The 23,784-nt window shown below is 42.2% G+C and overlaps 1 long non-coding RNA gene across 1 annotated transcript; it reads right to left on the reverse strand.

Annotated features, from left to right (window-relative positions):
- Window positions 1-12,172: 12,172 nt before the first annotated feature.
- Window positions 12,173-23,712, reverse strand: LOC140738958 (uncharacterized). The gene is made up of 3 exons (XR_012101485.1): window positions 23,584-23,712; window positions 13,809-13,973; window positions 12,173-12,921 (listed from the first exon to the last, which is right to left on the reverse strand). It is a non-coding gene; the product is annotated as an uncharacterized lncRNA (long non-coding RNA).
- Window positions 23,713-23,784: the final 72 nt, after the last annotated feature.

The raw sequence follows: 23,784 nt of genomic DNA on the forward strand, positions 1-23,784 counted from the left end.
AGATGGTGGTGACCAAGTCCATGCGTACACTTAAGGCGGAATTTGATCGTTTCCTGATTAGTGAGAGCATCAAAGGCTATGGCGAGAAGGCAGGTGTAAGGGCTTGAGTGGGATCAGCCATGATGGAATGCTGGAGCTGACTCAATGGGCTGAATGATCTAATTCTGCTCCTATGTCTTATGGTCTTAACACACCACACTGAATCAGAAAGTCACCTGCTTTCCTTTTGCAAATTGAAATGCAGCATACTCAACAAACAACAACTCAACAGTTATGCTGCTCCTGGGCCATGCCTTACACTCACACTTGGATCTCCTCAAACCCAATCACAGAAGGACAGACAGCTGAGACAAACTGATGACTTCTCAAACAAAGAGGCTCAACGTTTCACTCATGGCAAAAGACTACAGAGATGATCAAGATTGGGTACTTGGAAAGATTAAGGACAGAACTGGAACGCTCTCCTACACAGAGGAGATTTGCATTTGATGTCATCTGGAGATGACACGTCACTCATTTGAGGACAACAAAGTCATTTGTTAGACAAGGAAAGTATCCAGAGCTGTCAGAACCACTTCCTGCAGTCCTAGAGTCAACTCCTACAACCTCCACGGAGGAGGCTCCAGAACCTGAAATTGTTTCATAGCCATCTGCCAAGCAGAGTGAACCCCCTTGTCAGGAAAGACTTTATCCCACAAGAGTAAGAAGTCCTTCACATCAGTTAAATCTTTAGGCCTGAATGGGACAATTTAAAATTTGCTATGCTGTGGATGTCAAGAAAGTAGTTCTATTATATAGTATACTGGTTAAATACTTTGTAAGATGACTAGATAGCAATATGTTACATATTTGAGTGGAGATGCATTCTATATTGAGTTAGAGTTTATAGCTAAGCAGGGAGGAATATTGTATATTTAACATTTCAGTAATCTTGTAAATATATTGTTTGATTAAACATTCTTTGTTTGCTCAATTCATTACGGGTTATATATAAAAGTACGTGAATGGCATACATCTTCATGCCACCATGTCATACGTTAGCACCTCACTAAAGAAAAACTGCTGAAAGTAGACAATTATCCTGGTTCTTGTGATTTTCTTTTGATCAGTTTCTGGAGTTACAAAACATAACTAACGCCACTAAATTTAATTGGAAGGTTGTAATGATGTGATACTGCTATTTAATTATATATCAATTTGGCTGGATAGATAATTCAGAGAATGTGATTTCAGATTCCACCCACGAACAGTTTTTAATTTATAATTTAAAGAGTTACCATGAAGCTGTTAACTTGTCATATATACCAAACTGATTTTGCTATTCATTAAAGAAGGAAAACTGGTTTCCGTACCAGTTTAGAGTTTTTATCCTTGTACATCTATGTTTGAAGTTAACTTCTAAGGCGGGCCTCTCAAGCTACTCAGACAAGGCATTGAGAGATGTGGGATGCTGATCTTTCAAATGACACCCACAGCCTGAAAAAAAGATACTTAAAAAAAACTGAATTAAGCTGAATACATTAGTTTTATAAATTCTAAAGTCCCCTTCAGTTTCCAGCTCCAGCGTTTGTTTGTTTTTTGTCAACTTTAATTAATTGTGCTGATTGTGGTTGGACACCAGTGACCACAGTCTTAGAATGTTTGATCCACTACCAATAGATCTTCCCTATCATTTTTCATGGAATATTGCATGAAGCCCTGAAATAGGGGGAGGGGAATAGTTTAGCAAATAATCTACAATGTATTGTTCCGTATAAATGGAGCTTTGTTTTGCAATGTTCCTTTCCTTTCTAAGGTAGTCTTTATTATAACAGAATGTTGTCGTACATTCTGTGCTCTTTCCTGATTATCATTATCCTGCAGCACACAAGTACAATTCTAGCTGTCCATTTCTGTCTGTTCCTCATAACCCTTGATTCCATAACACTGTAAGACATAAGAGCAGAATTAGGCCATTCAGTCCATTGACTGAATCCATCATGGCTGATCTGGGATCCCACTCCGCCACTCCATCATGGCTGATCCGGGATCCCACTCAACCCCATGGCCTTTTCGCCGTATCCTTTGATGCCCTGACCGATCAGGAGATGATCAACTTCCGCCTTAAATATACCAACAGACCTGGCCTCCACCGCATTCTGTGGCAGAGCATTCCACAGGTTTACTACTCTCTGGCTAAAAATAAATTCCTCCTTACCTCTGTTCTAAAGAGTCACCCCTCAATTTTGGATACCCTGACCATAGGACACATCCTCTCCACATTGACCCTATATAGTCCTTTCAACATTCAGTAGATTTCATTGAGACCCTGATGCACCATCAATAACTCTCTCTGAGACGTGAAGTCGAGATATCGGCTTCTATTGATTGGAAGAAAGAACAAGCAGTAGTTGACCACCATACTACATCCTGGAGAATGAGGGTCGGGCTCAGGCCTCAATCGCCTTTATACCGGGGTCTGTGGGAGGAGCCACAGGAGTAGTCAGCGGGGGCGTGTTCAGACAGGTATATGTAGTTCACCACAGATCCCCCCGTATTCTTCTAAATTCCAATGAGCACAGGCCCCAACCTGCCAAATGCTCCTCATACGTTAACCCCTTCATTCCCAGAATCATCTTCGTGAACCTCCTCTGGACTCTCTTCAATGATAACGCATCCCTTCTGGGATATGGGGCCCAAAACTGTTGACAAAACTCCAAGTGTGGCCTGATTAGTGTCTTATAAAGCTGTAGTATTATCTCCATGCTTTAATATTCTATTGCCCTTGAAACTGAACTGAATTGAGTTGAGTTTATTTCTTACATCCTTCACATACATGAGGAGGAAACATCTTTACGTTACATCTCCGTATGAATGTGTAATATACAGATTATAGTAATTCGTAATAAGTAGCATGTACAGCAAAATATACAACAGAACAGTCAATATAATGTAGAAATACAGTTGTGTCAGCGTGAATTAATCAGTCTGATGGCCTGGTGGAAGAAGCTGTCTGGGAGCCTATTGGTCTTGTCTTTAATGCTGCAGTACCCTTTCCTGGATGGTAGCAGCTAGAACAGTTTGTGGTTGGAGTGACTCCAATGATCCTTCCAGTATTTTTTTTGCATCTGTTTCTGTAAATATCCTGAATAGTCAGTGGGAAGTTCATACCATAGATGTGCTGGGCTGTCCGCACCACTCTCTGTAGAGCTTTGCAATTGAGGGAAGTACAGTTCCCATACCAGCCAGTCAGGATGCTCTCAATTTTGCCCCTGTAGAAAGTCCTTAGGATTTAGGTACTCCTGCCAAACTTCTTCAGCCCTCTGAGATGAAAGAGGCGCTGTTGTGCTTTTTTTCACCGCATGGCTGGTATGTACAGACCAAGCGAGATCCTCAGTGATGTGTATGTCGAGGAACTTGAAGTTGTTCACCCTCTCAACCCCAGATCCATTGATGTCAATAGAGGTGAGCCTGTCTCCGTTCCTCCTGTAGTCCACAAACCTCCTGATTTTGTGACATTGAGGGAGAGGTTGTTTTCTTGTCACCACTGTGTCAGAGTGCCAATATATAAATGCAAACATTGAATTTACCTTCTTTATCACAGACTTAACCTTCTGGGAGTCTTGCACGAGGACACCTAAGTCCCTCTGCACCTCTGATGTTTGAACCTTCTCCCCTTTTAGATAATAGTCCGCACTTTTGTTCCTTTTACCAAAATGCATTATCATACATTTCCCAAAATTGTATTCCATCTGCCACATTTTTGCCTATCCTTCCTATTTGTCCAAAGTCCAGCTGCAATTGCATTGCTTCCTCAGCACTACCTACCCCTCTACCTACCTTTGTATCATCCGCAGACTTTGCCACAAAATCATCAATTCCATTATCTAAATCACTGACAAACAATGTGAAAGGTAGCGGTCACAATACTGACCCTTGAGGAATACCATTCATCACCGGCAGCCAACCAGAAAAGGCCCCTTTTATTCCCACTTGCTGCCTCCTGCCTGTCAGCCATTCTGCTATCCATGCCAGTATCTTTCCTGTAACACTATAACACCTCATGTGTGGCATCTTATCAAATGCCTTCTGAAAATCCAAATAAATGACATTTCTTAGAGCCTAAGGTCTATCAGTCTCAGATGTGCACAAGCTCATGTTCAGAACACTTTTAGTCATATGGAGCAGAATATTCCAAAAGCTTGAGAATCCTCCGAATAAAGAGTTGTCCCATCATTCTCTCATATGTGACTAATCCCCTTCTTCAGACTAAGGTCCCTTAGTTAGAATTTTACAGCTTTTCAGCATATACCCTCTCAGAGTGCTGCTGCACTCAGATCAGATATCCTTTTCTAATCTTCACTGATTAAATATCCATACCCCACACCATTCAACAGCTACTGTGTCATTATTCAGGGCAGGAAGAGAGAGGGTGAGAGCATAGGTGTGGGAAATGCAGCCTGCATGTTGAGAGGCCAAACAACTATAGTAAAGGGGAGGTATCAGGGGAGACAAAGGATGGCATATGGTAAGCACTCTGGAGCAAACACTAGAAATATCTTAATCTCTGCTACGTGTGTTTTGAGGAAACCATCCATGCTTCTAATCACAAACGGTTCCTCTACTTCTCTCTGAACAAACATTAACCTCAACCTATGCCCTACACCTTCTCCTTCTGGCACCATTCTTCTGCTTTGTACTCACTGCTCTATTTATTGTTCTACTTATTATAACCATGTAATTATGTTTACTCTGTGTGCAAAGAATTCCAGTGTATGCTGGCATACATGACAATAAACTAATCTGATGTGATCTGCAATTTAAAACTTCTTCTAACAGATATTTATTTATAAAGTTAAATTAAATAAGTAGTGCAAAAAGAGAAAAGAAGTAGTCAGGTAGTGTTCATGGGTTCAATGTCCATTCGGAGAAACTGTTCCTGAATCATTGAATGTGTGCCTTCAGGCTCCTGTACCACTTTCCTGATGGTAGCAATGAGAAGAGGGCATGTCCTGGGTGATGGGAGTCCTTAATGATGAATGCCACACTACTTTTTTAGTTCTATTATTTTGCAGTACTTATTATACACACACACACACACACACACACACACACACACACACACACACACACACACACACACACACACACACACACACACACACACACACACACACACACACACACAATCTGCAGTCTTTTTATCTCTCTATTATTACGTATTGCACTGTACTGCTGCTGCAAAGTTAACAAATTTTGCGACACATGCCAGTGATATTAAACCTGATTTTGACTCTGATTTTAAATAGAAAGGCAAACTATATGTTGATCTTTATTGCTGCAATATATAGAGCCCTAGTGAGTATGTATTTGGAACTTGTGTCTGGTTTCCTAACCTGGGAAGGTTATGTTTATGACACACGGCCCTGCAAAGATTCAGCAGTTTGATTCTTGAGGCTGGTTGTTACAGGGGAGAATTAAGTAGATCAGGTCTATTCTCTGTCAAGCTAAGGAGAATGTCAAATTGTTCAAAATTTTTAAGGTGTCTGATAGGGTATGTTTCCTGTAATTGGCATGTCTACTACCTAGACTCATGACCTCAGAATACGAGGAAGCCATTCAGGATAGAGGCAGGAAACAATTCAACCCATGAGGTAGTGAATAATTTGAGTTCTCTCCCGAAGCAGAACAGCAGAGGAACAGTCACTGAGTTTGTGCAAGACAGAGATCAGCAGATTGTTAGATAATCAAGGGATATAAGGTTAGTTCGGGGAAGTACTGCTGAGGTGAAAGGTTAAATGGCAGGGCAGACATAAGGGGTTGAAGAGCCTACTCCAGCTTCTATTCCTTACGTTTTAATGAGTGGCCCTTATAGACAGGGCATCATGCAGACAGCCTAAGTCTTTTTATTATGAGGGAACCAACAGTATTCACTGCGCTCTGATAACTACAAAACCTTGGCCAAAGCTGGCCTGGTATTTACCCTATGTTAAAGAGGGGACAAAAATGGGATATAGAGAATTTGGTAGCACAAGCTCTTTGGTGCAAGAAGGACCTGTTTACATAACCGTAACTACATAAAAATAAAAAAATGAAAAGCCTTGGATGGACAGTAACCGTAACCTGGAAACAAGCGTAAAGCCTGTGAATTATTGGATTAGTGGAAATCCTACCTGTCACACTTGCTAGTCAACAACCTAATAAGCTTAATCTCATCTTCAGCCAGTGCACCTGCATGACATTCCTTGTGAAAGGTGACTTCAACTTGATCCTCTATGCTGCAAGGCTTTCTGACCATAAATCCCACTGCAGTGTGAGACCCAGTCAAAGCAAACCGCCAAACTGGACTGCTGTCATTCAGGAAAAATTCAAAATCGGCCACGTTTTTAAAGAAATCACACTGAAGAACAAGAAAACATGTAAAACATCTAAAACATTTAAATTCATCCACTGGTTCTCATGAAAAATCATTAAAATATAACATTTCCTGTTTCCATCCCCAGCCACTCCCTAAACGACTGAGTATTTCCTGCATTTTCTCCTTTTATGTACTTTTGGCTACAGAATCATCTTCAAGAAATTTCTGCAGGTTTTTTAATTTGCTGATGTCACTAAGAAATGCCTCATCTGAAATTTGCTATGTTCTTTATGCAAACGACAATAATCATTAGGTCAGCCCTTCTAATGATCAGAAAACTTTGAAACCAGGATTGCTTGAATTATATATACTATCTGCAACATTGAAGTTCAGGATAGTGGTCATTTTAAAATGTTTAATAGGATTTTTTTCTGATAATGAGAAAGAAAAAGAAATAAAAGAAAACAACTATTCATTACACAAAGTAAGTTAAGAACCGACATCGACAATTTTATAAAAAGCAAAGTGTTAATTATTTATGGGCACAGAATTGAAACAACAGAAGAGAATGACGTAAGTTGCAGAAATGTGCAAAATATCTCATTAATTTAGGGTCTATTACTGATTCTTGCTTATATTCTCCTCTATATACAGTGCTTATAAAAAGAATTCATCCCCCTTGGAAGTTTTCATGTTTTATTGTTTTACAACATTGAATCATAGTGGATCTAATTAGGCTTTTTTGACACTGATCAACAAAAAAGACTTTTGTGTCAAAGTGAAAATAAATCTCTACAAAGAGATCTAAGCTAATTACAAATATAAAACACAAAATATTTGGTAGCATAGGTATTCACCCCTCCCCCTTTAATATGACACAAATCAGCACTGTGTAGCCAAATAGTTTTAGAAGTCACTTCATTAGTCAAATGGAGATCAGGTTTTGGAGACCTATGTGCAATCAAGGTGTTTCAATTGACTATAGTAAAAAAACACCTGTATCTGGAAGATCCAACTGCTGGTGCGTCAGTATCCTGGCAAAAACTACGCCGTGTAGACAAGTGAACACTCCAAGCAACTCTGCAAAAAAGTTATTGGAAAACACAAGTCAGGAGATGGATACAAGAAAATTTCCAAGTCACTGAATATCCCTTGGGGGACAGTTAGGGCAATCATCAAGAAATGGAAAGAATATGGCACACCTGTAAATCTGTCAAGAGCAGGCCATCTTCAAAAACTGAGTGACCGTGCAAGAAGGGGATGAGTGAGGGAGGCTACCAAGAAGCCTGTGAAAACTCTGGAGAAGTTACAAGCTTCAGTGGCTGAGATGGGAGAGACTGTGTATACAACTGTTGCCCTGGTGCATCACCAGTCACAGCTTTATGGGAGAGTGGAAAAGAGAAAACCATTGCTGAAAAAAATTCACATGAAATGTCATCTAGAGTTTGGCAGAAGAAGGTTCTATAGTCTGATGAAACCAAAATTGAGCTTTTTGATCATCAGACTAAATGCTATGTTTGGTGTAAGCCAAACACCGCACATCATCAAAAACATACCATCGCTACCATGAAGCATGGTGGGGCTGCATCAGGCCCTGGATGGCTTGTGAAAGTAGAGGATAAAATGAATGCATCAAAATACAGGGAAATCCTGGAGGAAAACCTGATGCAGTCTGCAAGAGAACTGCGACTTGGACTTTGTTTTCCAGCAAGACAATGACCCCAAGCATAAAGCCAAAGCTACACAGGAATGGCTTAAAAACAACAAGTTAATGTCCTGAAGAGGCCAAGTCTGAGTCCAGACCTCAATCCAGTTGAGAATTTGTGTCTGGACTTGAAAGGCTGTTCGCTCATGATTCCCATGCAATCTGACAGAGCTTGAGCAGTTTTATAAAGAAAAATGGAGAAAAATTGCTGTGTCCAGATATGCAAAGCTGATAGAGACCTATCCACACAGACTCAAGGCTGCAGTTGCTGCCAAAGGTGCATCTGCAAAATAATGAATTGAAGGGGGTGAATACTTATGCAATCAATTATTTTGTGTTTTATATTTGTAATTAATTTAGATCACTTGGTAGAGATCTGTTTGGAATTTCACACAAAACAGTTTTTTCTATTGATCAGTGTTTAAAAAAAGCAAATGTTCAATCCACTATGATTAAATGTTGTAAAACAATAAAACATGAAAACTTCTGCGGAAGGTGATGAATACCTTTTATTGGCACTGTATATCCAGAAACAAACACAGCATAATGTTCATATGTCACAAATGTACTGATATTTACAAATTTTTCTAGATAAGAAGTTGCTATTCAAAATTAAATAAAATGTATCTGTACAGGTATAGTTTGAATAAGTGTTGGGGGGATGGAAACATCTGCAGTTGGAATCAATTTGTGGAAAGGGAACAAGATAAAACACATTACACTACAGTTGTAGGTCATGGTCCACCTACACATTTTCCACAACTAATTTCCTGATTGTTTAGTGAGTCATCCAGTTCTGAAGACAAGCAGTGTCACTGAACTGTGAATCACTACATGTTGGTGCAAAAGAACTGACTCAAAAAATAAAATATGATTGAGAGTGGGTGTGGAAGTAGTTTTTATGGAAGAACTGGTTTTCTAGCATTTATATGCAAACACTAGTCACAGATAGATCACAAGCCATGTTTATCATCTCTTGAATAAAAAGCATGTTTTACTGTGGATCTACTTACATTGGCACAGAAAGCGAATCAAGGTTTTAGATTTGAAACTAAATTATCCTCTTTAACAATGGCAAATCCAGTCCAATGCAAAAATTACATTTGCAGCTCAGATATTACAATTAGCATATCACATTTTAAATTCAATTTACTTCTTCAGCTTGTGATCTTTGATTTTTTATTCTTGCCTTCTATACCCTTGAGTGAGCTGATTATTTGCTCAGTACATTTTGATTACCAACCTGCTATACTTCAGACTTGAATCCTGGAAGTCTATTTGAACATGAAATGGAAGGCATAGAATATTGGAGTCAAACACATCTTATTCTTATATATTTCTTATATATTATATGTGGTAAGATGAATCTCAGCATTGTATACTGCATACAGGCTTTGATAATAAATGTACTTTGAATCTTTGAACATTATTCAAATGTTCAAATGGTTAAATTATTCAAATGGCCAGTGCTATCATGTTTGCTGTTGTGTGCTGGGGCAGCAGGCTGAGGGTAGCAGACACCAACAGAATCAACAAACTCATTCATAAGGCCAGTGATGTTGTGGGGATGGAACTGGACTCTCTGACGGTGGTGTCTGAAACAAGGATGCTGTCCAAGTTGCATGCCATCTTGGACAATGACTCCCATCCACTCCATAATGTACTGGTTAGGCACAGGTGTACATTCAGCCAGAGACTCATTCCACCGAGATGTAACACTGAGCGGCATAGGAAGTCATTCCTGCCTGTGGCCATCAAACTTTACAACGCCTCCCTTGGAGTGTCAGACACCCTGAGCCAATAGGCTGGTCCTGGACTTATTTCCACTTGGCATGATTTACTTATTATTATTTATTTATTTATGGTTTTATATTGCTAAATTTCTACACTATTCTTGGTTGGTGTGACTGTAATGAAACCCAATTTCCCTCAGGATCAATAAAGTATGTCTGCCTGTCCGTCTGTCTTATTATATCTAGATTAATTTTCTTATACTCTATAATATTCTGCAGTATTTCCGATTGTAATTTATAGTATATTATGTATTGCACTGTACTGCTGTCGCAAAAATACGAATTTCACAACATGTACTAGTGATAATAACCTTGATTCTGATTCTCATTCAATATGCATACACTTTCAGGAAAAATTGCTGAAAAGTAATCAGTAAGTGAATCCTAGGCAAATTTCCAAACAATCAGTGTGCAGTATGTAGAAGATATGCACATCACAAAGGGCATTATTTCTAGATACTTTTTAGTATCTAATATCTAATATCCCTACTAGCCCTAATATAATATTTTATGGATAAATTCCCCTTTGAGGCAGATTTCAGTTAATAATTAAAACTTTCAATCCTGCTAATGGCTTTAATGATAAGTAAAATTGAGAACTAAAGTTGAGACTTCCTGTGAAATCAGACTATTTATGATTGAGGAATCATAGATGGACCACTTTATCTACTACATTGTCCTCCATCTTCTGTCCTGCAACATTGCTAGAATATACTTGAACTGCATGAGACTGTGCATGTAAATGTTACTCACATGTAGCATTTCAGAGTGAGTGCCTGCAGCTGTTTAATGCCAGAGAACATTTATCTCTCTTGCCCTCATGGCAATGTGCAAGTGCTTGCAGCAGGAATTGCATGATAAAGATAAGGAGTGGGAAATCAGTCTGGTCAGTTCCTCCTTATCTCCGAGACTTGATGAGTTGCAGAAATAGTCTTGACACTGCTCTAGTTGTTTGCTAAGCTGCTGAACACTATTCTGGTCTTTGGAAGTCAGCTGATCGATTTTGACGTATTAGTTTATTGATCTGCCATAAACCAACTTTTGGTTTAGTTCAGGATACATTAACCAATAAAAGATTGAAAGTGAAATAGTCCATAGATCTGTGCTTCTCTTCACACATAGCTGGTTTCGACTTGGGGAATCATGTTAAAATTTATTGATAGCATACATAGCATAAAGTGCAAACAACAAGCACTGTTAAAAGGCTTAACAGAATCCATTTTCCAAGAACACTGAAGACCAATTTGACCTCATCATTCTTTGAACGTAAAATAAGCTGATGGATAAGATTGTTAATAAAGCCAATAAAGTTCTGGATTTTGAAAACAGAGAATTCAAGAATTCATTATTAATCATGAATTTGAAACCTATTTACTTAAGATTTTTACTGGAGCACAGACTTCATTGTGATAAGAAGGTTAATTGGATCTGCTCTATCATTCAATAAGATTATGGTTGATCTGTACCTTAACTCCATCTACCTAACTAATATTTGATACCCGCTTTTTAAAAAAAAATGTTAATGACATGCACAGTTTTCTGATTTGCAAATAATGCAAAATTTAAAGACATGGTGAATCATAAGGTGGATAGGAATTGAGTTGCAAAGTGTTGGAAGGGAGAGGGATTGATTTCCTTCATCCCTTTTATCAGTTTTTTTTAAAGTAGGAAATGCTGCCTCTTATTACAAATGAAGATATTATGAACCAGTCAGAATTATCTGTAGCCCTTTTAAAAATATTTGATTCATTTGTAAGTTATTTTTAATAGGTTGAATTAATTTAGATGACAATCAATGAATCCATTTCTGTTTGTTACTGGCTTTAGGAAAGGGAATGCTTTCACTATTATCAAATTTGTCTTGTTTCTTTCTGCAGGATCTTTGCCACTTCAAATTATTTAATCTGTGGAAAGCACCGTCACTGACAGCTGTGGAGGCCAAGACTATGAAAATTGATAGTTTCCTGATTGGTCAGGGTGTCAAAGGTTATGGCAAGAGGCAGGTGTATGGGGTTTTGTGAGATCTGGATTCACCCATGATGGAATGATGGAGCAGACTAGATGGGCTGAATGGCCTAATTCTGCTCCTATATCTTATGGTCTTATGGTCTAATCCAGCAGGGTAGTATCAGTTTCGATAACATTAAATACAATGTTGTTTCTATTAGAAATGAAGCATTATAAAATCTGTGTTTGCAATTCTCAGATAATGAAATAGAAGCAGAAAATTCTGGAAATATACAGTATATTTGGCCACAATCTGAAGAAAGAGAAATTAAATTAAGGTTGTACAGAATAGTCCTGTGACATAAACTGCTTATTCACTAATAAACATACAACATATTGAAAATAAAAATAAAAATGTTTACTTGATCAGTTGAAGAATACAAAATAAGTGCTGCATTTAACTTCATTCTTATGTAGCCCTGAGAAGATGCAGCTCAGCCACATTTCTGTGCCAGTGAACAATACAGACAAGGGCAACATCTCCCAGACAGTTCACAAAACTACTTCTTTCACTTCTTTTACATCTTCTTTTCCTTTCAAATGTGGCTCAGCTACTTCTGGAGCCTGTGATCTACACTTTGATGGCGTGCTTTCAGGCCGATTGAGTGATCTGGCACTCTGCTGTCTCCGAGGGTGTTCCGCGAGGTTCCGAGCAAAGCCTGCGGCCTCAGGGCCAAGAAACCTGGAGACGGAGTGCAAGCCCATGATCGACTCCATTTCTCACTGATCTTGCCAATGGAGGTGTTGAAAAAGATTGAAATCATTGAGGCAAGAGCAGAAGGCGAGCAGGAGTTCAGTCCCGCTATTATTCTCTTGCTTGCTGCTGCTGGAGGCAGGTGCCTGTGTGTGTAACTGTCTCTCGCTCTCCTTCTTGCTCGCCTGGAAGAAGTTCCCTGCATTCGAATGGGCTCTCTCTCCCTCTCGCTCGATGCTGCCAGAGGATTGTTTAGAAGTCCTGAGTCTTGGACAAGATTTAATCAATGCGGATTGTGGATTGGGCTCTGTAGATCACATTATGATATGTTTCGCTTTGCTCCTTTTGTTTTACTGCTATTTTGGGCTTTTTTGATCGAGGTGTCCTGCAGATAATGAACAACATAGTGCTAGATTGAGCTGAACTGAATATGCCTGCACTCTTTCAATTTAATATTTTATATTCTGTGTTTTTTTTTGCCGTTAGCACGATGTTTTTTTTAGAAACACGTGTGGGGGGGGGGGGTTGGTGTCCTCCTTTCAACAGGTTCTATGGTTTTCTTTATTTCATGGCTGTCTGTGGAAAGACAAATCTCAGGGTTGTATATTACATGCATACTTAGATAATAAATGGACTTTGAATCTTGAATCTTTTGAATATTTGAAAGTACTGCAGTGCTGTTAGGTGGAGTTCCATTAATTCAGCAATGATTAGATGTTTAAGAAATCAAAGACACAAGATATTCTGCAGATGCTGGAGTCTATGATTAACAAAGGTGACATTTGTCTGCAGATCTTTTCCTTTAAAATGGTATAGTCATCATTTTAGTAGGTGTGGACACCTTGGTGAGTTTTTTTTCATTTTATGTTGAGATACAGCACGGAACAGGTCCTTCTGGCCCTTTGAACCATGCTGCCCAACATCCCACTGATTTAACCCTAGCCGAATCAAAGGGCAATTTACAATGACCAATGAAACAACTAACCCGTATGTCTTTGGAAGGTGGGAGGAAACTGGAGCACCCAGAGGAAACCCATGCGCACATGGATAGGAAGTTACAAACTTGCTTGCAGTGGATGCCGGAATCGAACCCCGAATTCTGATACCCCGAGCTGTAGTAGCGGCACACTGACCATTATGCTACTGTGGCACCCTGCTGAAGTGTATATTGTAAATTGCACAGACTATGGTCAAAACATGCCAAATTGGAAAAAGAATAAAGTTTAGTGTAGAGCAGGGGTTCCCAATCTTTTTTTATGCCATGGACCTTACCATTAACTGAGGGTTCTGTGGACTCCAAGCTGGGAACCCCTGGTGTAGAGAATAAGGTTCCACTTCATAGAGATGGTTTGTCCTGGATGGTATCAAGCTTCCTGAGCATTGTTAGAGCGGTACTAGTCCAGTCCTTAGGAGTATTCCATCATATTCCTGACGATCCTTAAAAATAATGGAAATGCTGTAGATTAGTTGAGTAAATACACCACACAGTACCCAGTCTTCAACTTGTTCCCAGAGCTGAAGTCTTTATGTCACTAGTCACAAAACAATCTGGACAAATGCCACATCACCACACACTAGCTGCCAATTAATCCTTCACTCTGCTGGTAATGGAGACCTGACGTTATTTTTGAATATAAACATTGATGCTAAGAGTCTCTTCGCTGTTGGAACTGTTCTTTGCCTGGAACCTGTGTGACACAAGTGACATTCGCTGTATGAGCTCCAGTTTTAAAATTGTCCAGGTGTTACAGTACTCTGCCAGGTACAGCTACATTATTCAAGGAGTTGTGAATATGTGTAATCATCAGTTTACATGCCTGTTTCTGAAGAATGAAAGATCATTACTGAAGCAACTAAAAATGATTAAGCAATGTCCTCTACCTTAAAGAGGCTTCACTATGATGACTGCGGACTGAGACAGTTGATCTCCAACCATTATTTATTATACTCAATGTACTTTCAGCCAATGGATAATTGTTTTTATCATTGATCTGCATTGATTTCAATTCTGCTTGGGTTCTTTGTTGCTGTACTCAAGGGCATTCAATCACAAGGGTTTAGCTCTTTGTCCTTGTTTTCACCAAAGCTGTAATGAAGTCTAGAGCTGACTGAATCCAAATGGAGCATATTGAGCAGATGATTAGACACTTCACAGCTCTACCGATGCCTTTTTATTCTATTGATAATCAGAGGAAACTGATGGCGATGTACTTACACCAATTATGTATTTCCTTTACTTTGTGAATCAAATTCTAATTTTTAACCTGCTCTGACAATCTTCACAAAATGCACATTTTAACATTTCCCTGGTGTCAAAACGGTTGTTGTAATGCATCTAGTGTGGTAGTGTAGTGGGTAGTGCTTGTCGCTCTCACTTCCAGCTTCGACCACTGGCTAGCCGTCTTGCAAAAAGAAGAGCTGAATGTGCAAGTCTCTTCCTGTCAGTACATAGCATCTCCAACAGCAAGGCTCATGTAATGCTTCCTCACTGGCAACACAAAGGAACTCAGGCTGAACTATAGAGGACAGGGAAGAGGTCTGGCCCCCGCACACGTAGCACACAGGCTATAATAAATTAATAACAACAATTAAAAAAAAGCAATAAATATTGAAAATGGGAGATGAATGGTCCTTGAGTGTGAGTCCATTGGCTGTGGACACATTTCAATGGTGTGACAAGTGATGTTGAGTGAAGTTATCCCCTTTGTTTGAAGAGCCTGATGGTTGAGCAGTAATAACTGTTCCTAAACTGGTGGTGCGAGTCCTGAGGCTCCTGTACCTTCTTCTTGATGGCAGCAGTGAGAAGAGAGCATGTCCTGGGTGGTGAGGGTCCCTAATGTGTATGCTGATTTCCTGTTGATGTGCTCAATGGTGGTACATATTTCCAGTTTGGCCTAAATGATGTTTTATAACTCCACCATTCCTGCACATTTATTCTTAACTGGTGACTAATGAAGGCAAGTAGTCCATAAGCTCTCTTCACTGTGACAAGAGACCGAGGCCAGGATGGTTAGGACCCAAGTGATAGAGTCCACAAAGCCATTCACCTCTCATCAGTTCTTTCCCCAGATCTCTGCCTTCAGCATGACACCAGAATCAACAGGATTGGGAGTAATGGCCACTATCATCACAGTCCTCCCCACACTGGACAGTCTTAGCAGTTCTTCTGACAGCTGCAGCTTCGGACAGTTGGCCCATAGGTGACCTGCTTCCCTGCATAATAGCAGCAACCTTGACTCCAACACCGGGACCTCTCACCAGCGGAGAGTCTTATACAGCTGATTTGCATGGGCTCACCAGGATCTTGGGCAGGAAACAGGCTGGTCATTGTCCAAATTTGGGAAGTGGAACTGCAATGTGTAGGCCAGGCTCGGGCTAGCCTTTTTCAACCTCATGAGGTAGTCCTACTCTTTTTCTGCCAGGCAATTAGCAAGGCAGATGGACTGATCAATCAACGCCTCTAAGTCCTGTACCAGCTCTCCCAAGGAAGAGCATCCTTTAGCTCACCGCAGAATCCGTGGTGCTACAGAGCGACCAAGGCCTCTCCGTTCCAGCCACTCTCCTCGGCCAATATCCAAAGCTCAATAGCGTAGTCAGCTGCTGACTGACTACCCTGACACTCCTTCATCAGATGGTCTGAGGCTCTACTACCTCAGGGGTCTGCGGAGATTCAGCATGTCATCAAAAACCTTGACCAACTTCTGTGGATGTGTGGTGGAAAGTGTGCTGACTGGGTAAAACTCTCTCAACCATTGAGCACATCTACATGAAATGTTGCCATAGAAAGGTAGTATCCATCACCAAAGATCCTCACCACATAGGCCATGCTCTTTTCTTGCTGCTACCATGAAATCTTGAACAAAAAGGGATAACTACACTCATTCGACAACCGATGGTGTTGCTTTAAAGAGTCTTTTATGTTGTTATTTCATGCTCATTATTTATTGCTATTTGTTTTTATCTGAATTTGTACTGTTTGTCCATTGATCCTGTTTACAGTTATAGGTTTACTAAGTATGCTGACATGAAAAGGATCTCCGGGTTCTATGTGGTGACATGTATGTACTCTGATAATAAATGTTACTTTGAACTTTTGAACTTGGGTGCCAACTTCCTCGACTCCACCCGGAGAGGCAAATCCTGAGTAGACAGGCAGACCTGTGGCCCAGGTTATAAAGCTGACCCCTGTTTTCTCTTGTGATTAGCCTTCATTTCAGCTTTCTGGGTTTAGGCCAACAAAATCCCCCTTGTCCTACTGCATTTTTTCTAACAGCGTCAGATGAGATCTTTGGCTGCAGGAACCACAACCTCAGCCTCCCACTCAGGGAAGAGTGGTGGAGAATACCCAAATTGGCATTCAAATGGGGACATCTCATACTCAGAATGCTATAGGGTGTTGTGGGCGACCTCTGCTCACATCAAGTGGTCACACCACTTGTCTAGTTTTTCTGAGGCCTGGCACCTTAGGGTTTGTTCCATATCCTGGTCACCTGTTCCATCTGGCTGTGGACTGCGGGTGAAGCCCAGAGGAAACACTTGCTGTTGCCCCAATTATTACACTGAACACCCTCCAAAAATGTGAAGCAAAACGAGAACTCCGCCTTTACACAATGTCCAGTGGATCCTGAAGACCTGGTGCAGGACAATTTTGGCCGTCTCTGCTGCAGATGGTACTTTGTCCGAGACAATGAATTTGTAGGTCTTCAAAAAAAAAGATCTACAATTACCTTGATGTCAGCCTTACCATTGGAAGACCCATGACAAAGTCCGTGGTAATGGGTGCCCATGATCTGTCCGGAACAGGTAGAGTGTTAAGGAGCCTTTGAGGTTCAGTGTAGGGCTTCTTGTTCTGGGTGCACACCTTGCATGTCTGTACCTATTGTCAGTTTCTCTCACCATTCCAGGCCACCAGTATCTTCTCTTAATGAACTTGATGGTCCTGGCTATCCCCGGGTAAGTATTCATTCTTCATGCATGTCCCCATTGAAGTATCTGAAAACCTGGGATGACTAGACAACCTGGAGGTCTGCTCTTGGGAACCTCCCCTTGTGCCTGGGTCTTGTGGACATGTGCTTCAATTCCCCAATGAACCGGCACCATCACCTTAGCTTGGGGCAAAATGGTGGTAGGCTATTCCGCTCTTTCAGGTTCAAACTGAAGAGACAAGGCATCCAGTTTCTGATTTGTTGATGCTGCTCGATAGGTCAAGACGAAATTGAAATGATTAAAGAGACCACCTAGCCTGCCTGGAATTCAGCATTTTGGCTTCCTGAATATAAGCCAGCTTCATGTGGTCTGTCCCTATGATAAAAGGGTTCTTGGCCCCCTCAAGACAGTGTCAGCGTTCCTTCAGAGGCAACTTGATTGCGAGCAGCTCTCTATTTCTGACGTTGTAGTTCACCTCTGGTGGGGATAGCTGCCTGGAGAAGAATGCATACGGGTGCAGTTCATTGTCCGAAGGTGTCTGTTGAGACAACACTGCACCCACTCCGAAGTCCGAGGCATCCACATCCATGATGAAGTGAAGGTCCAGGTTTAGTGAAACCAAAATGGGAGCTGAACTGAACCGTTGTTTGGGCTTGGCAAAAGCAGCCTCCACTTCGGTAGTCCAAACAGAAGGGCCTGTGGTTCTCTTATTCAGTGCTGTCAGTGGAGCCGCAACTGAGCAGAAGTTCCTGATGAACTTCCTGTAAAAGTTAGCAAATCCCAGGAATCATGGGACATGTTTCATATTGGATGGTTGTAGCCAATCTCTGACTGTCTGTGTCTTGGTAGGGTCCATCTTGAGAATGTCTTTATATGACCATATAACAATTACAGCACGGAAACAGGCCATCTTGGCCCTTCTAGTCCGTGCCCAACGCTCACTCTCACCTAGTCCCACCTACCTGCACTCAGCCCATAACCCTCCATTCCTTTCCTGTCCATATACCTATCCAATTTTTTTTTAAATGAGAAAATCGACCCTGCCTCTACCACTTCTACTGGAAGCTCGTTCCACACAGCTACCATTCTCTGAGTAAAGAAGTTCCCCCTCGTGTTACCCCTAAACTTTTGCCCCTTAACTCTCAACTCATGTCCTCCTGTTTGAATTTCCCCTACTCTCAATGGAAAAAGCCTATCCACGTCAACTCTATCTATCCCCCTCATAATTTTAAATACCTCTATCAAGTCCCCCCCTCAACCTTCTACACTCCAAAGAATAAAGACCTAAATTGTTCAACCTTTCCCTGTAACTTAGGTGCTGAAACCCAGGTAACATTCTAGTAAATCTCCTCTGTACTCTCTCTATTTTGTTGACATTTTTCCTATAATTCGGTGACCAGAACTGTACACAATATTCCAAATTTGGCCTCACCAATGCCTTGTACAATTTTAACATTACATCCCAACTCCTATACTCAATGCTCTGATTTATAAAGGCCAGCATACCAAAAGCTTTCTTCACCACCCTATCCACATGAGATTCCATGTTCCATTTAGGGAAGATAAAACCCAAGAATGAAACAGTGGTTACATAAAATTCCGATCTCTCCAGCTTAACATAAAGTCTATGATCTAGAAATCTCTTTAGGATATCTCTGACGTGAGTAACGTGCTCTCCATGGACTTCAAGATTAGGATATCTTCCAAGCAGACGAAGGTGTACTTCTGGAGAACATCCCAGAGAACGTCATTTACAAAGGCCTGGAAATCTGCTGGCATGTTCGCAAGGCTGAAGGGCATGACCAGGTACTCACTGTGCCCTGTCGGTGTGCCGATTAAAGTCTTCCACTTGTTGCTCTCCTTAATGCAGAGCAGATTGTACGCACTCTGCAAGTATAGCTTTGAGAATACCCTTGTCCCTTGTTGAATCTTGAAGGCAGTGTTCATGAATGGAAGGCAGTCACAATTCTTGACCATTATGCAATTCAGCATTCTATAATCAATACACGGCCGCAGGCTCTTGTCCTTTACCTGTGTGAAGAAGAAGTCCGGGCCAGCTGGTGAAGTGGAAGCCTGAATGATTCCTATGGAAGGAGCCTCCTTCATAAACTTCTCCATAGTGCTTCTCTCCAGGCCTGAGAGTGTGTATAATCGACCCCGCAGAGTACCAAGTACCAGGCAGTAGATCTATTGCACAGTCAGTGCAGTGGCAGAGTCAAAACCTTTCCCTTGCTGGAGACCTCTTCCAATTCCTTGTAAACAGAAGGGATTTCAACCGGCTTGGGTATTGCAACTACCCTGGATGACTCCTAAGGCTTCAAAGGTAATAGGGACGATTCAGCAGACCTCAGAGTCTCCTCCATAGGTTCACTAGAGTCTATAGTTGAAACAGAGACCAAATCAGAGTCCAAATCCTCATTCATATCCTCAGACAATGGTTTTTGAGCTCCTGGGACTAGAGTCCAAGGGTCTGCATTTAACAGCCTTCTCCTTAGACGGGACCTGGTGACTGGATCCCTTAGGCTTGGCTGCTAGAGCTCCAGACTGCTTGAGCATTTCTTTGGCTTGCTCCTGAACTAGAGATACTCTCTCTCTAGTTCCAGCACATCCCTGACAAGACATAGTCCTGTTGGCTGGAGCCGGTTGGCTGCCCTTGGAGGCAGGACTGGGTCTCCCAAAGGTACCAGGTTACACTGAAAAAAAAGTTAGCCATTGGTTTCAGGGGAGTCTGGGGTCAGAATGCCAAGCTGAAAACATATCCCTCTGCAAAGACTGGACCATTCAACGATCCTCCCCTCCTCCTAGTTCACAGAACGGTTATGCTGGGACAGCCAAGGGTGCCCAAGGATCAGGGGTGTGTGAGGAGACTTAACGATATAGAGACAACTGTCTTCCACATTTTCCTCTATCTACATGTGCGAAACTGATGCCTGCTGCAGGATCTGCCTAGAACCAAGAGGATGACCGTCCAGGGTTGTTGCAGTCATGGCTAGTTCAACTCCTGCAGAGGTACGTTGAGGCAATAGGTGGTCCACAATTCCACAAAATTACTGGCTGCCCAAGTCCACAAATTCATTCACCTTTCATCGGTTCTTTCCCCAGATCTCTGCCTTCAGCATGACAGTAGGGTTGCGAGTAGTGGCTGTACCGTCACAGTCCTCCCAACAGTTTTCAGCAGTTCACACGATGGCAGCCACTTTGGATATTCGGCACATAGGTGACCTGCTTCCCTGCAGTAATTGCAGCAACCTTAACTCCAACACTGAGAGTTCTCATCAGCGGGAGTCTTGCGCAGCCAATTTGCATGGGTTCGACAAGATCTTGAGCAGGAGATGGGCTGGTCATTGAAAGAGGTCAGGAAATGGAACTGCAATGTGTTGAGTTCAGGATCGGGCCTTCTTTGGCCTCTTGAGGTAGACCCACTCTCGCTAAGCCAGGCAATTATCGAGGCGGATGGACTGATTGATCAGAACCTCTTAGTCCTCTATCAGTTCTCCCAAAGCTAGGGCATCCTTTAGCTCACCTCGTTGCCCGTGTCTATATAAATTGACCAAGGCCACTCTGCTCCAGCCACTTTCCTCAGCCAAAGTCTGAAACTCAATAGCGTAGTCAGTTGCTGAACGACTACCTTGACACACCATCAGATAGTCCGAGGCTCCATTTACACAAACAGGATGAGGGAATGCCCTATTCACAGCATCCATAAATTCCTCTGAACCTCAGCAAACCTCCGATTTCTGATCCCAGTGTGTGGTGGCCCAGGCCAGGGCTCTCCCGGTCGGGAGAGAGATCATGAAGGACACCTTTCTGAGCTCCATAGGGAAGAGGGATGGCTGGACTTCAAACACCTATGAACACTGATGGAGGAAACAGCGGCAAGAACCCAAATCACCACTGAAACTTTCCAGGGTTGGAAGATGGACTGACTCCATAGAGCGACTGACAGCCTAACCCAAGCGACCTTGGCTTCCTCCTTCTGATAGCTGCTGCACAGCGACCTGGGGGTTGTGTATCTCCAGGCTCTGCCAGGAAATTTTCTTGCTGTGGCTAGCCACAGCTGACAAGAGGCTCTGATATCCTGCTGGGTCCATGTTAGGCTCAATCGTACTGTGACAAGAGGCCTAGGCGAGGATGGTTAAGACCCAAGTGCCGAGACTAGAATCAAGACACGAAACGAAGACAGAATTCTAAACTGCACGCTAGATGAGAATACAAAATTGAGCAGTGCACCTCAGTTCAGGTGCACCTTTAATATTAAAATCCTGGTGCCAAAACATGGCTGCCATTTAGCAGGGCGGACCAGAATCTTTAATGGGGCCAGGCCAACTATCCATATTCCAGAAGTTAGAGCATCCAGACCCCGGAGGCTGGTGTGGCTGGGTGCATGTCGTAACAGTAACAGTTAGCTGATGATTCCCTATTACTTAAAATTATGCTGGGCTACATTGGAGCCCGAAGGCTGACAAGTCTGGGCGGGAAAGTTTAGAGAATTTGGGTCACACTTACTTTAGTGATAGATATTTGCTTTGAAAAACAGGTTGAGAGTCTGAAAAGGGGAACCATGGTCAGGAAGCAAGGGCAGTGCAGGTGGGATGGGGAAGGAGGGTTTTTTTTTGACTCCGCAGTGTAAAGGAGATTTAACTGTAAGCAGAATTAAACTGACAGTACAAAAAAATGTGGATCAGGCAGCATCTGCAGAGGGAAGCGGACAGTTGTTTTTCATTATAGACAATAGGCAGTAGGTGCAGGAGTAGGCCATTCGGCCCTTCTAGCCAGCACCGCCATTCACTGTGATCATGGCTGATCATACACAATCAGTACCCTGTTCCTGCCCTCTCCCCATATCCCTTGACCCCGCTATCTATAAGAGCTCTATCTAACTCTCTCTTGAATGCATCCAGAGACTTGGCCTCCACTGCCTTCTGGGGCAGAGCATTCTCTGGGTGAAAAAGTTTTCCACCCAGTTTTCAGTAGTTCACCCGATGGCAGCTACTTTGGATTTTCGGCACATAGGTGACCTGCTTCCCTGCAGTAATTGCAGCAACCTTAACTCCAACACTGAGAGTTCTCATCAGCGGGAGTCTTGCGCAGCCAATTTGCATGGGTTCGACAAGATCTTGAGCAGGAGATGGGCTGGTCATTGAAAGAGGTCAGGAAATGGAACTGCAATGTGTTGAGGTCAGGATCGGGCCTTCTTTGGCCTCTTGAGGTAGACCCCACTCTCTGGGTGAAAAAGTTTATCTGCATCTCTGTTCTAAATGGCCTACCCTTTATTCTTAACTGTGGCCTGTAGTTCTGGACTCACCCATCAGCGGAACATGCTTCCTGCCTCCAGTGTGTCCAATCCCTTAATAATTTTATATGTTTCAATCAGATCCCCTCTCATCCTTCTAAATTCTAGTGCATACAAGCCCAGTCGCTCCAATCTTTCAACATATGACAGTCCCGCCATTCCGGGAATTAACCTTGTGAACCTACGCTGCACTCCCTCAATAGCAAGAATGTCCTTCCTCAAATTTGGAGACCAAAACTGCACACAATACTCTACGTGGGATCTCACCAGGGCCCTGTACAGCTGCAGAAGGATCTCTTTACTCCTATACTCAATTCCTCTTGTTATAAAAGCCAGCATGCCAAGACTCTTCATCTGAACTACTCTGGATTTCTTGCTCCAGATATCAGTATCTGTAGTCTCCTGTGTTCACCTCCCCCCCCCCCCCACCCCTCTAGCAAACCCATTGTACAAAATACTGGCGAGGCCACATTTACAACATTGTGCTCAGTTCTGATTGCCCTGCTATAGGAAAGATGCCATTCATCTGGAAAGAGGGATAGGGGAGATTGACAAAGATGTTGTCAAAAACTTGAGGAACTGAGGTATGGAGAGAAGTAGAGCAGGTTGTGACTGCTTTCCAATAAAGTGCAGGAGAGTGAGGTGTGATCTTAATAGAGGTGGTTAAATTCATGAGGAACATAGAGAGGGTGAATGTGCGGTGTTTTCTTTCAGATTTGTTAGAGGAAAGTTAGAGGAAAAATAATTAATGGGGGCCTGATGGGCAAATTGTTTACCCATGAGAAGTGTTTGGGGCCGATACCTTGAAAAGGCACAAACATGGCTTACAGGGAGATATGATCGAAATGGATCAGTTGGGCGGACGGGCGATTTCCGTGTTGTATGACCCTTCCTTCACTCGGCAAGATGTTTGGAGTCCCTGGTCGAGAGAGAGAGGCAGGGGATGCCCCTGCTGCGGCGCTGGTGCCGATCCGCTCCCACTGTTCGGTCCTCCAGCCAGCTGGCATATTGCCTGCGCGGGAAGAGGGA

Source organism: Hemitrygon akajei, chromosome 14 (assembly GCF_048418815.1).
Source record: "Hemitrygon akajei chromosome 14, sHemAka1.3, whole genome shotgun sequence".
In the NCBI taxonomy this organism is placed as follows: Eukaryota; Metazoa; Chordata; class Chondrichthyes; order Myliobatiformes; family Dasyatidae; genus Hemitrygon; species Hemitrygon akajei.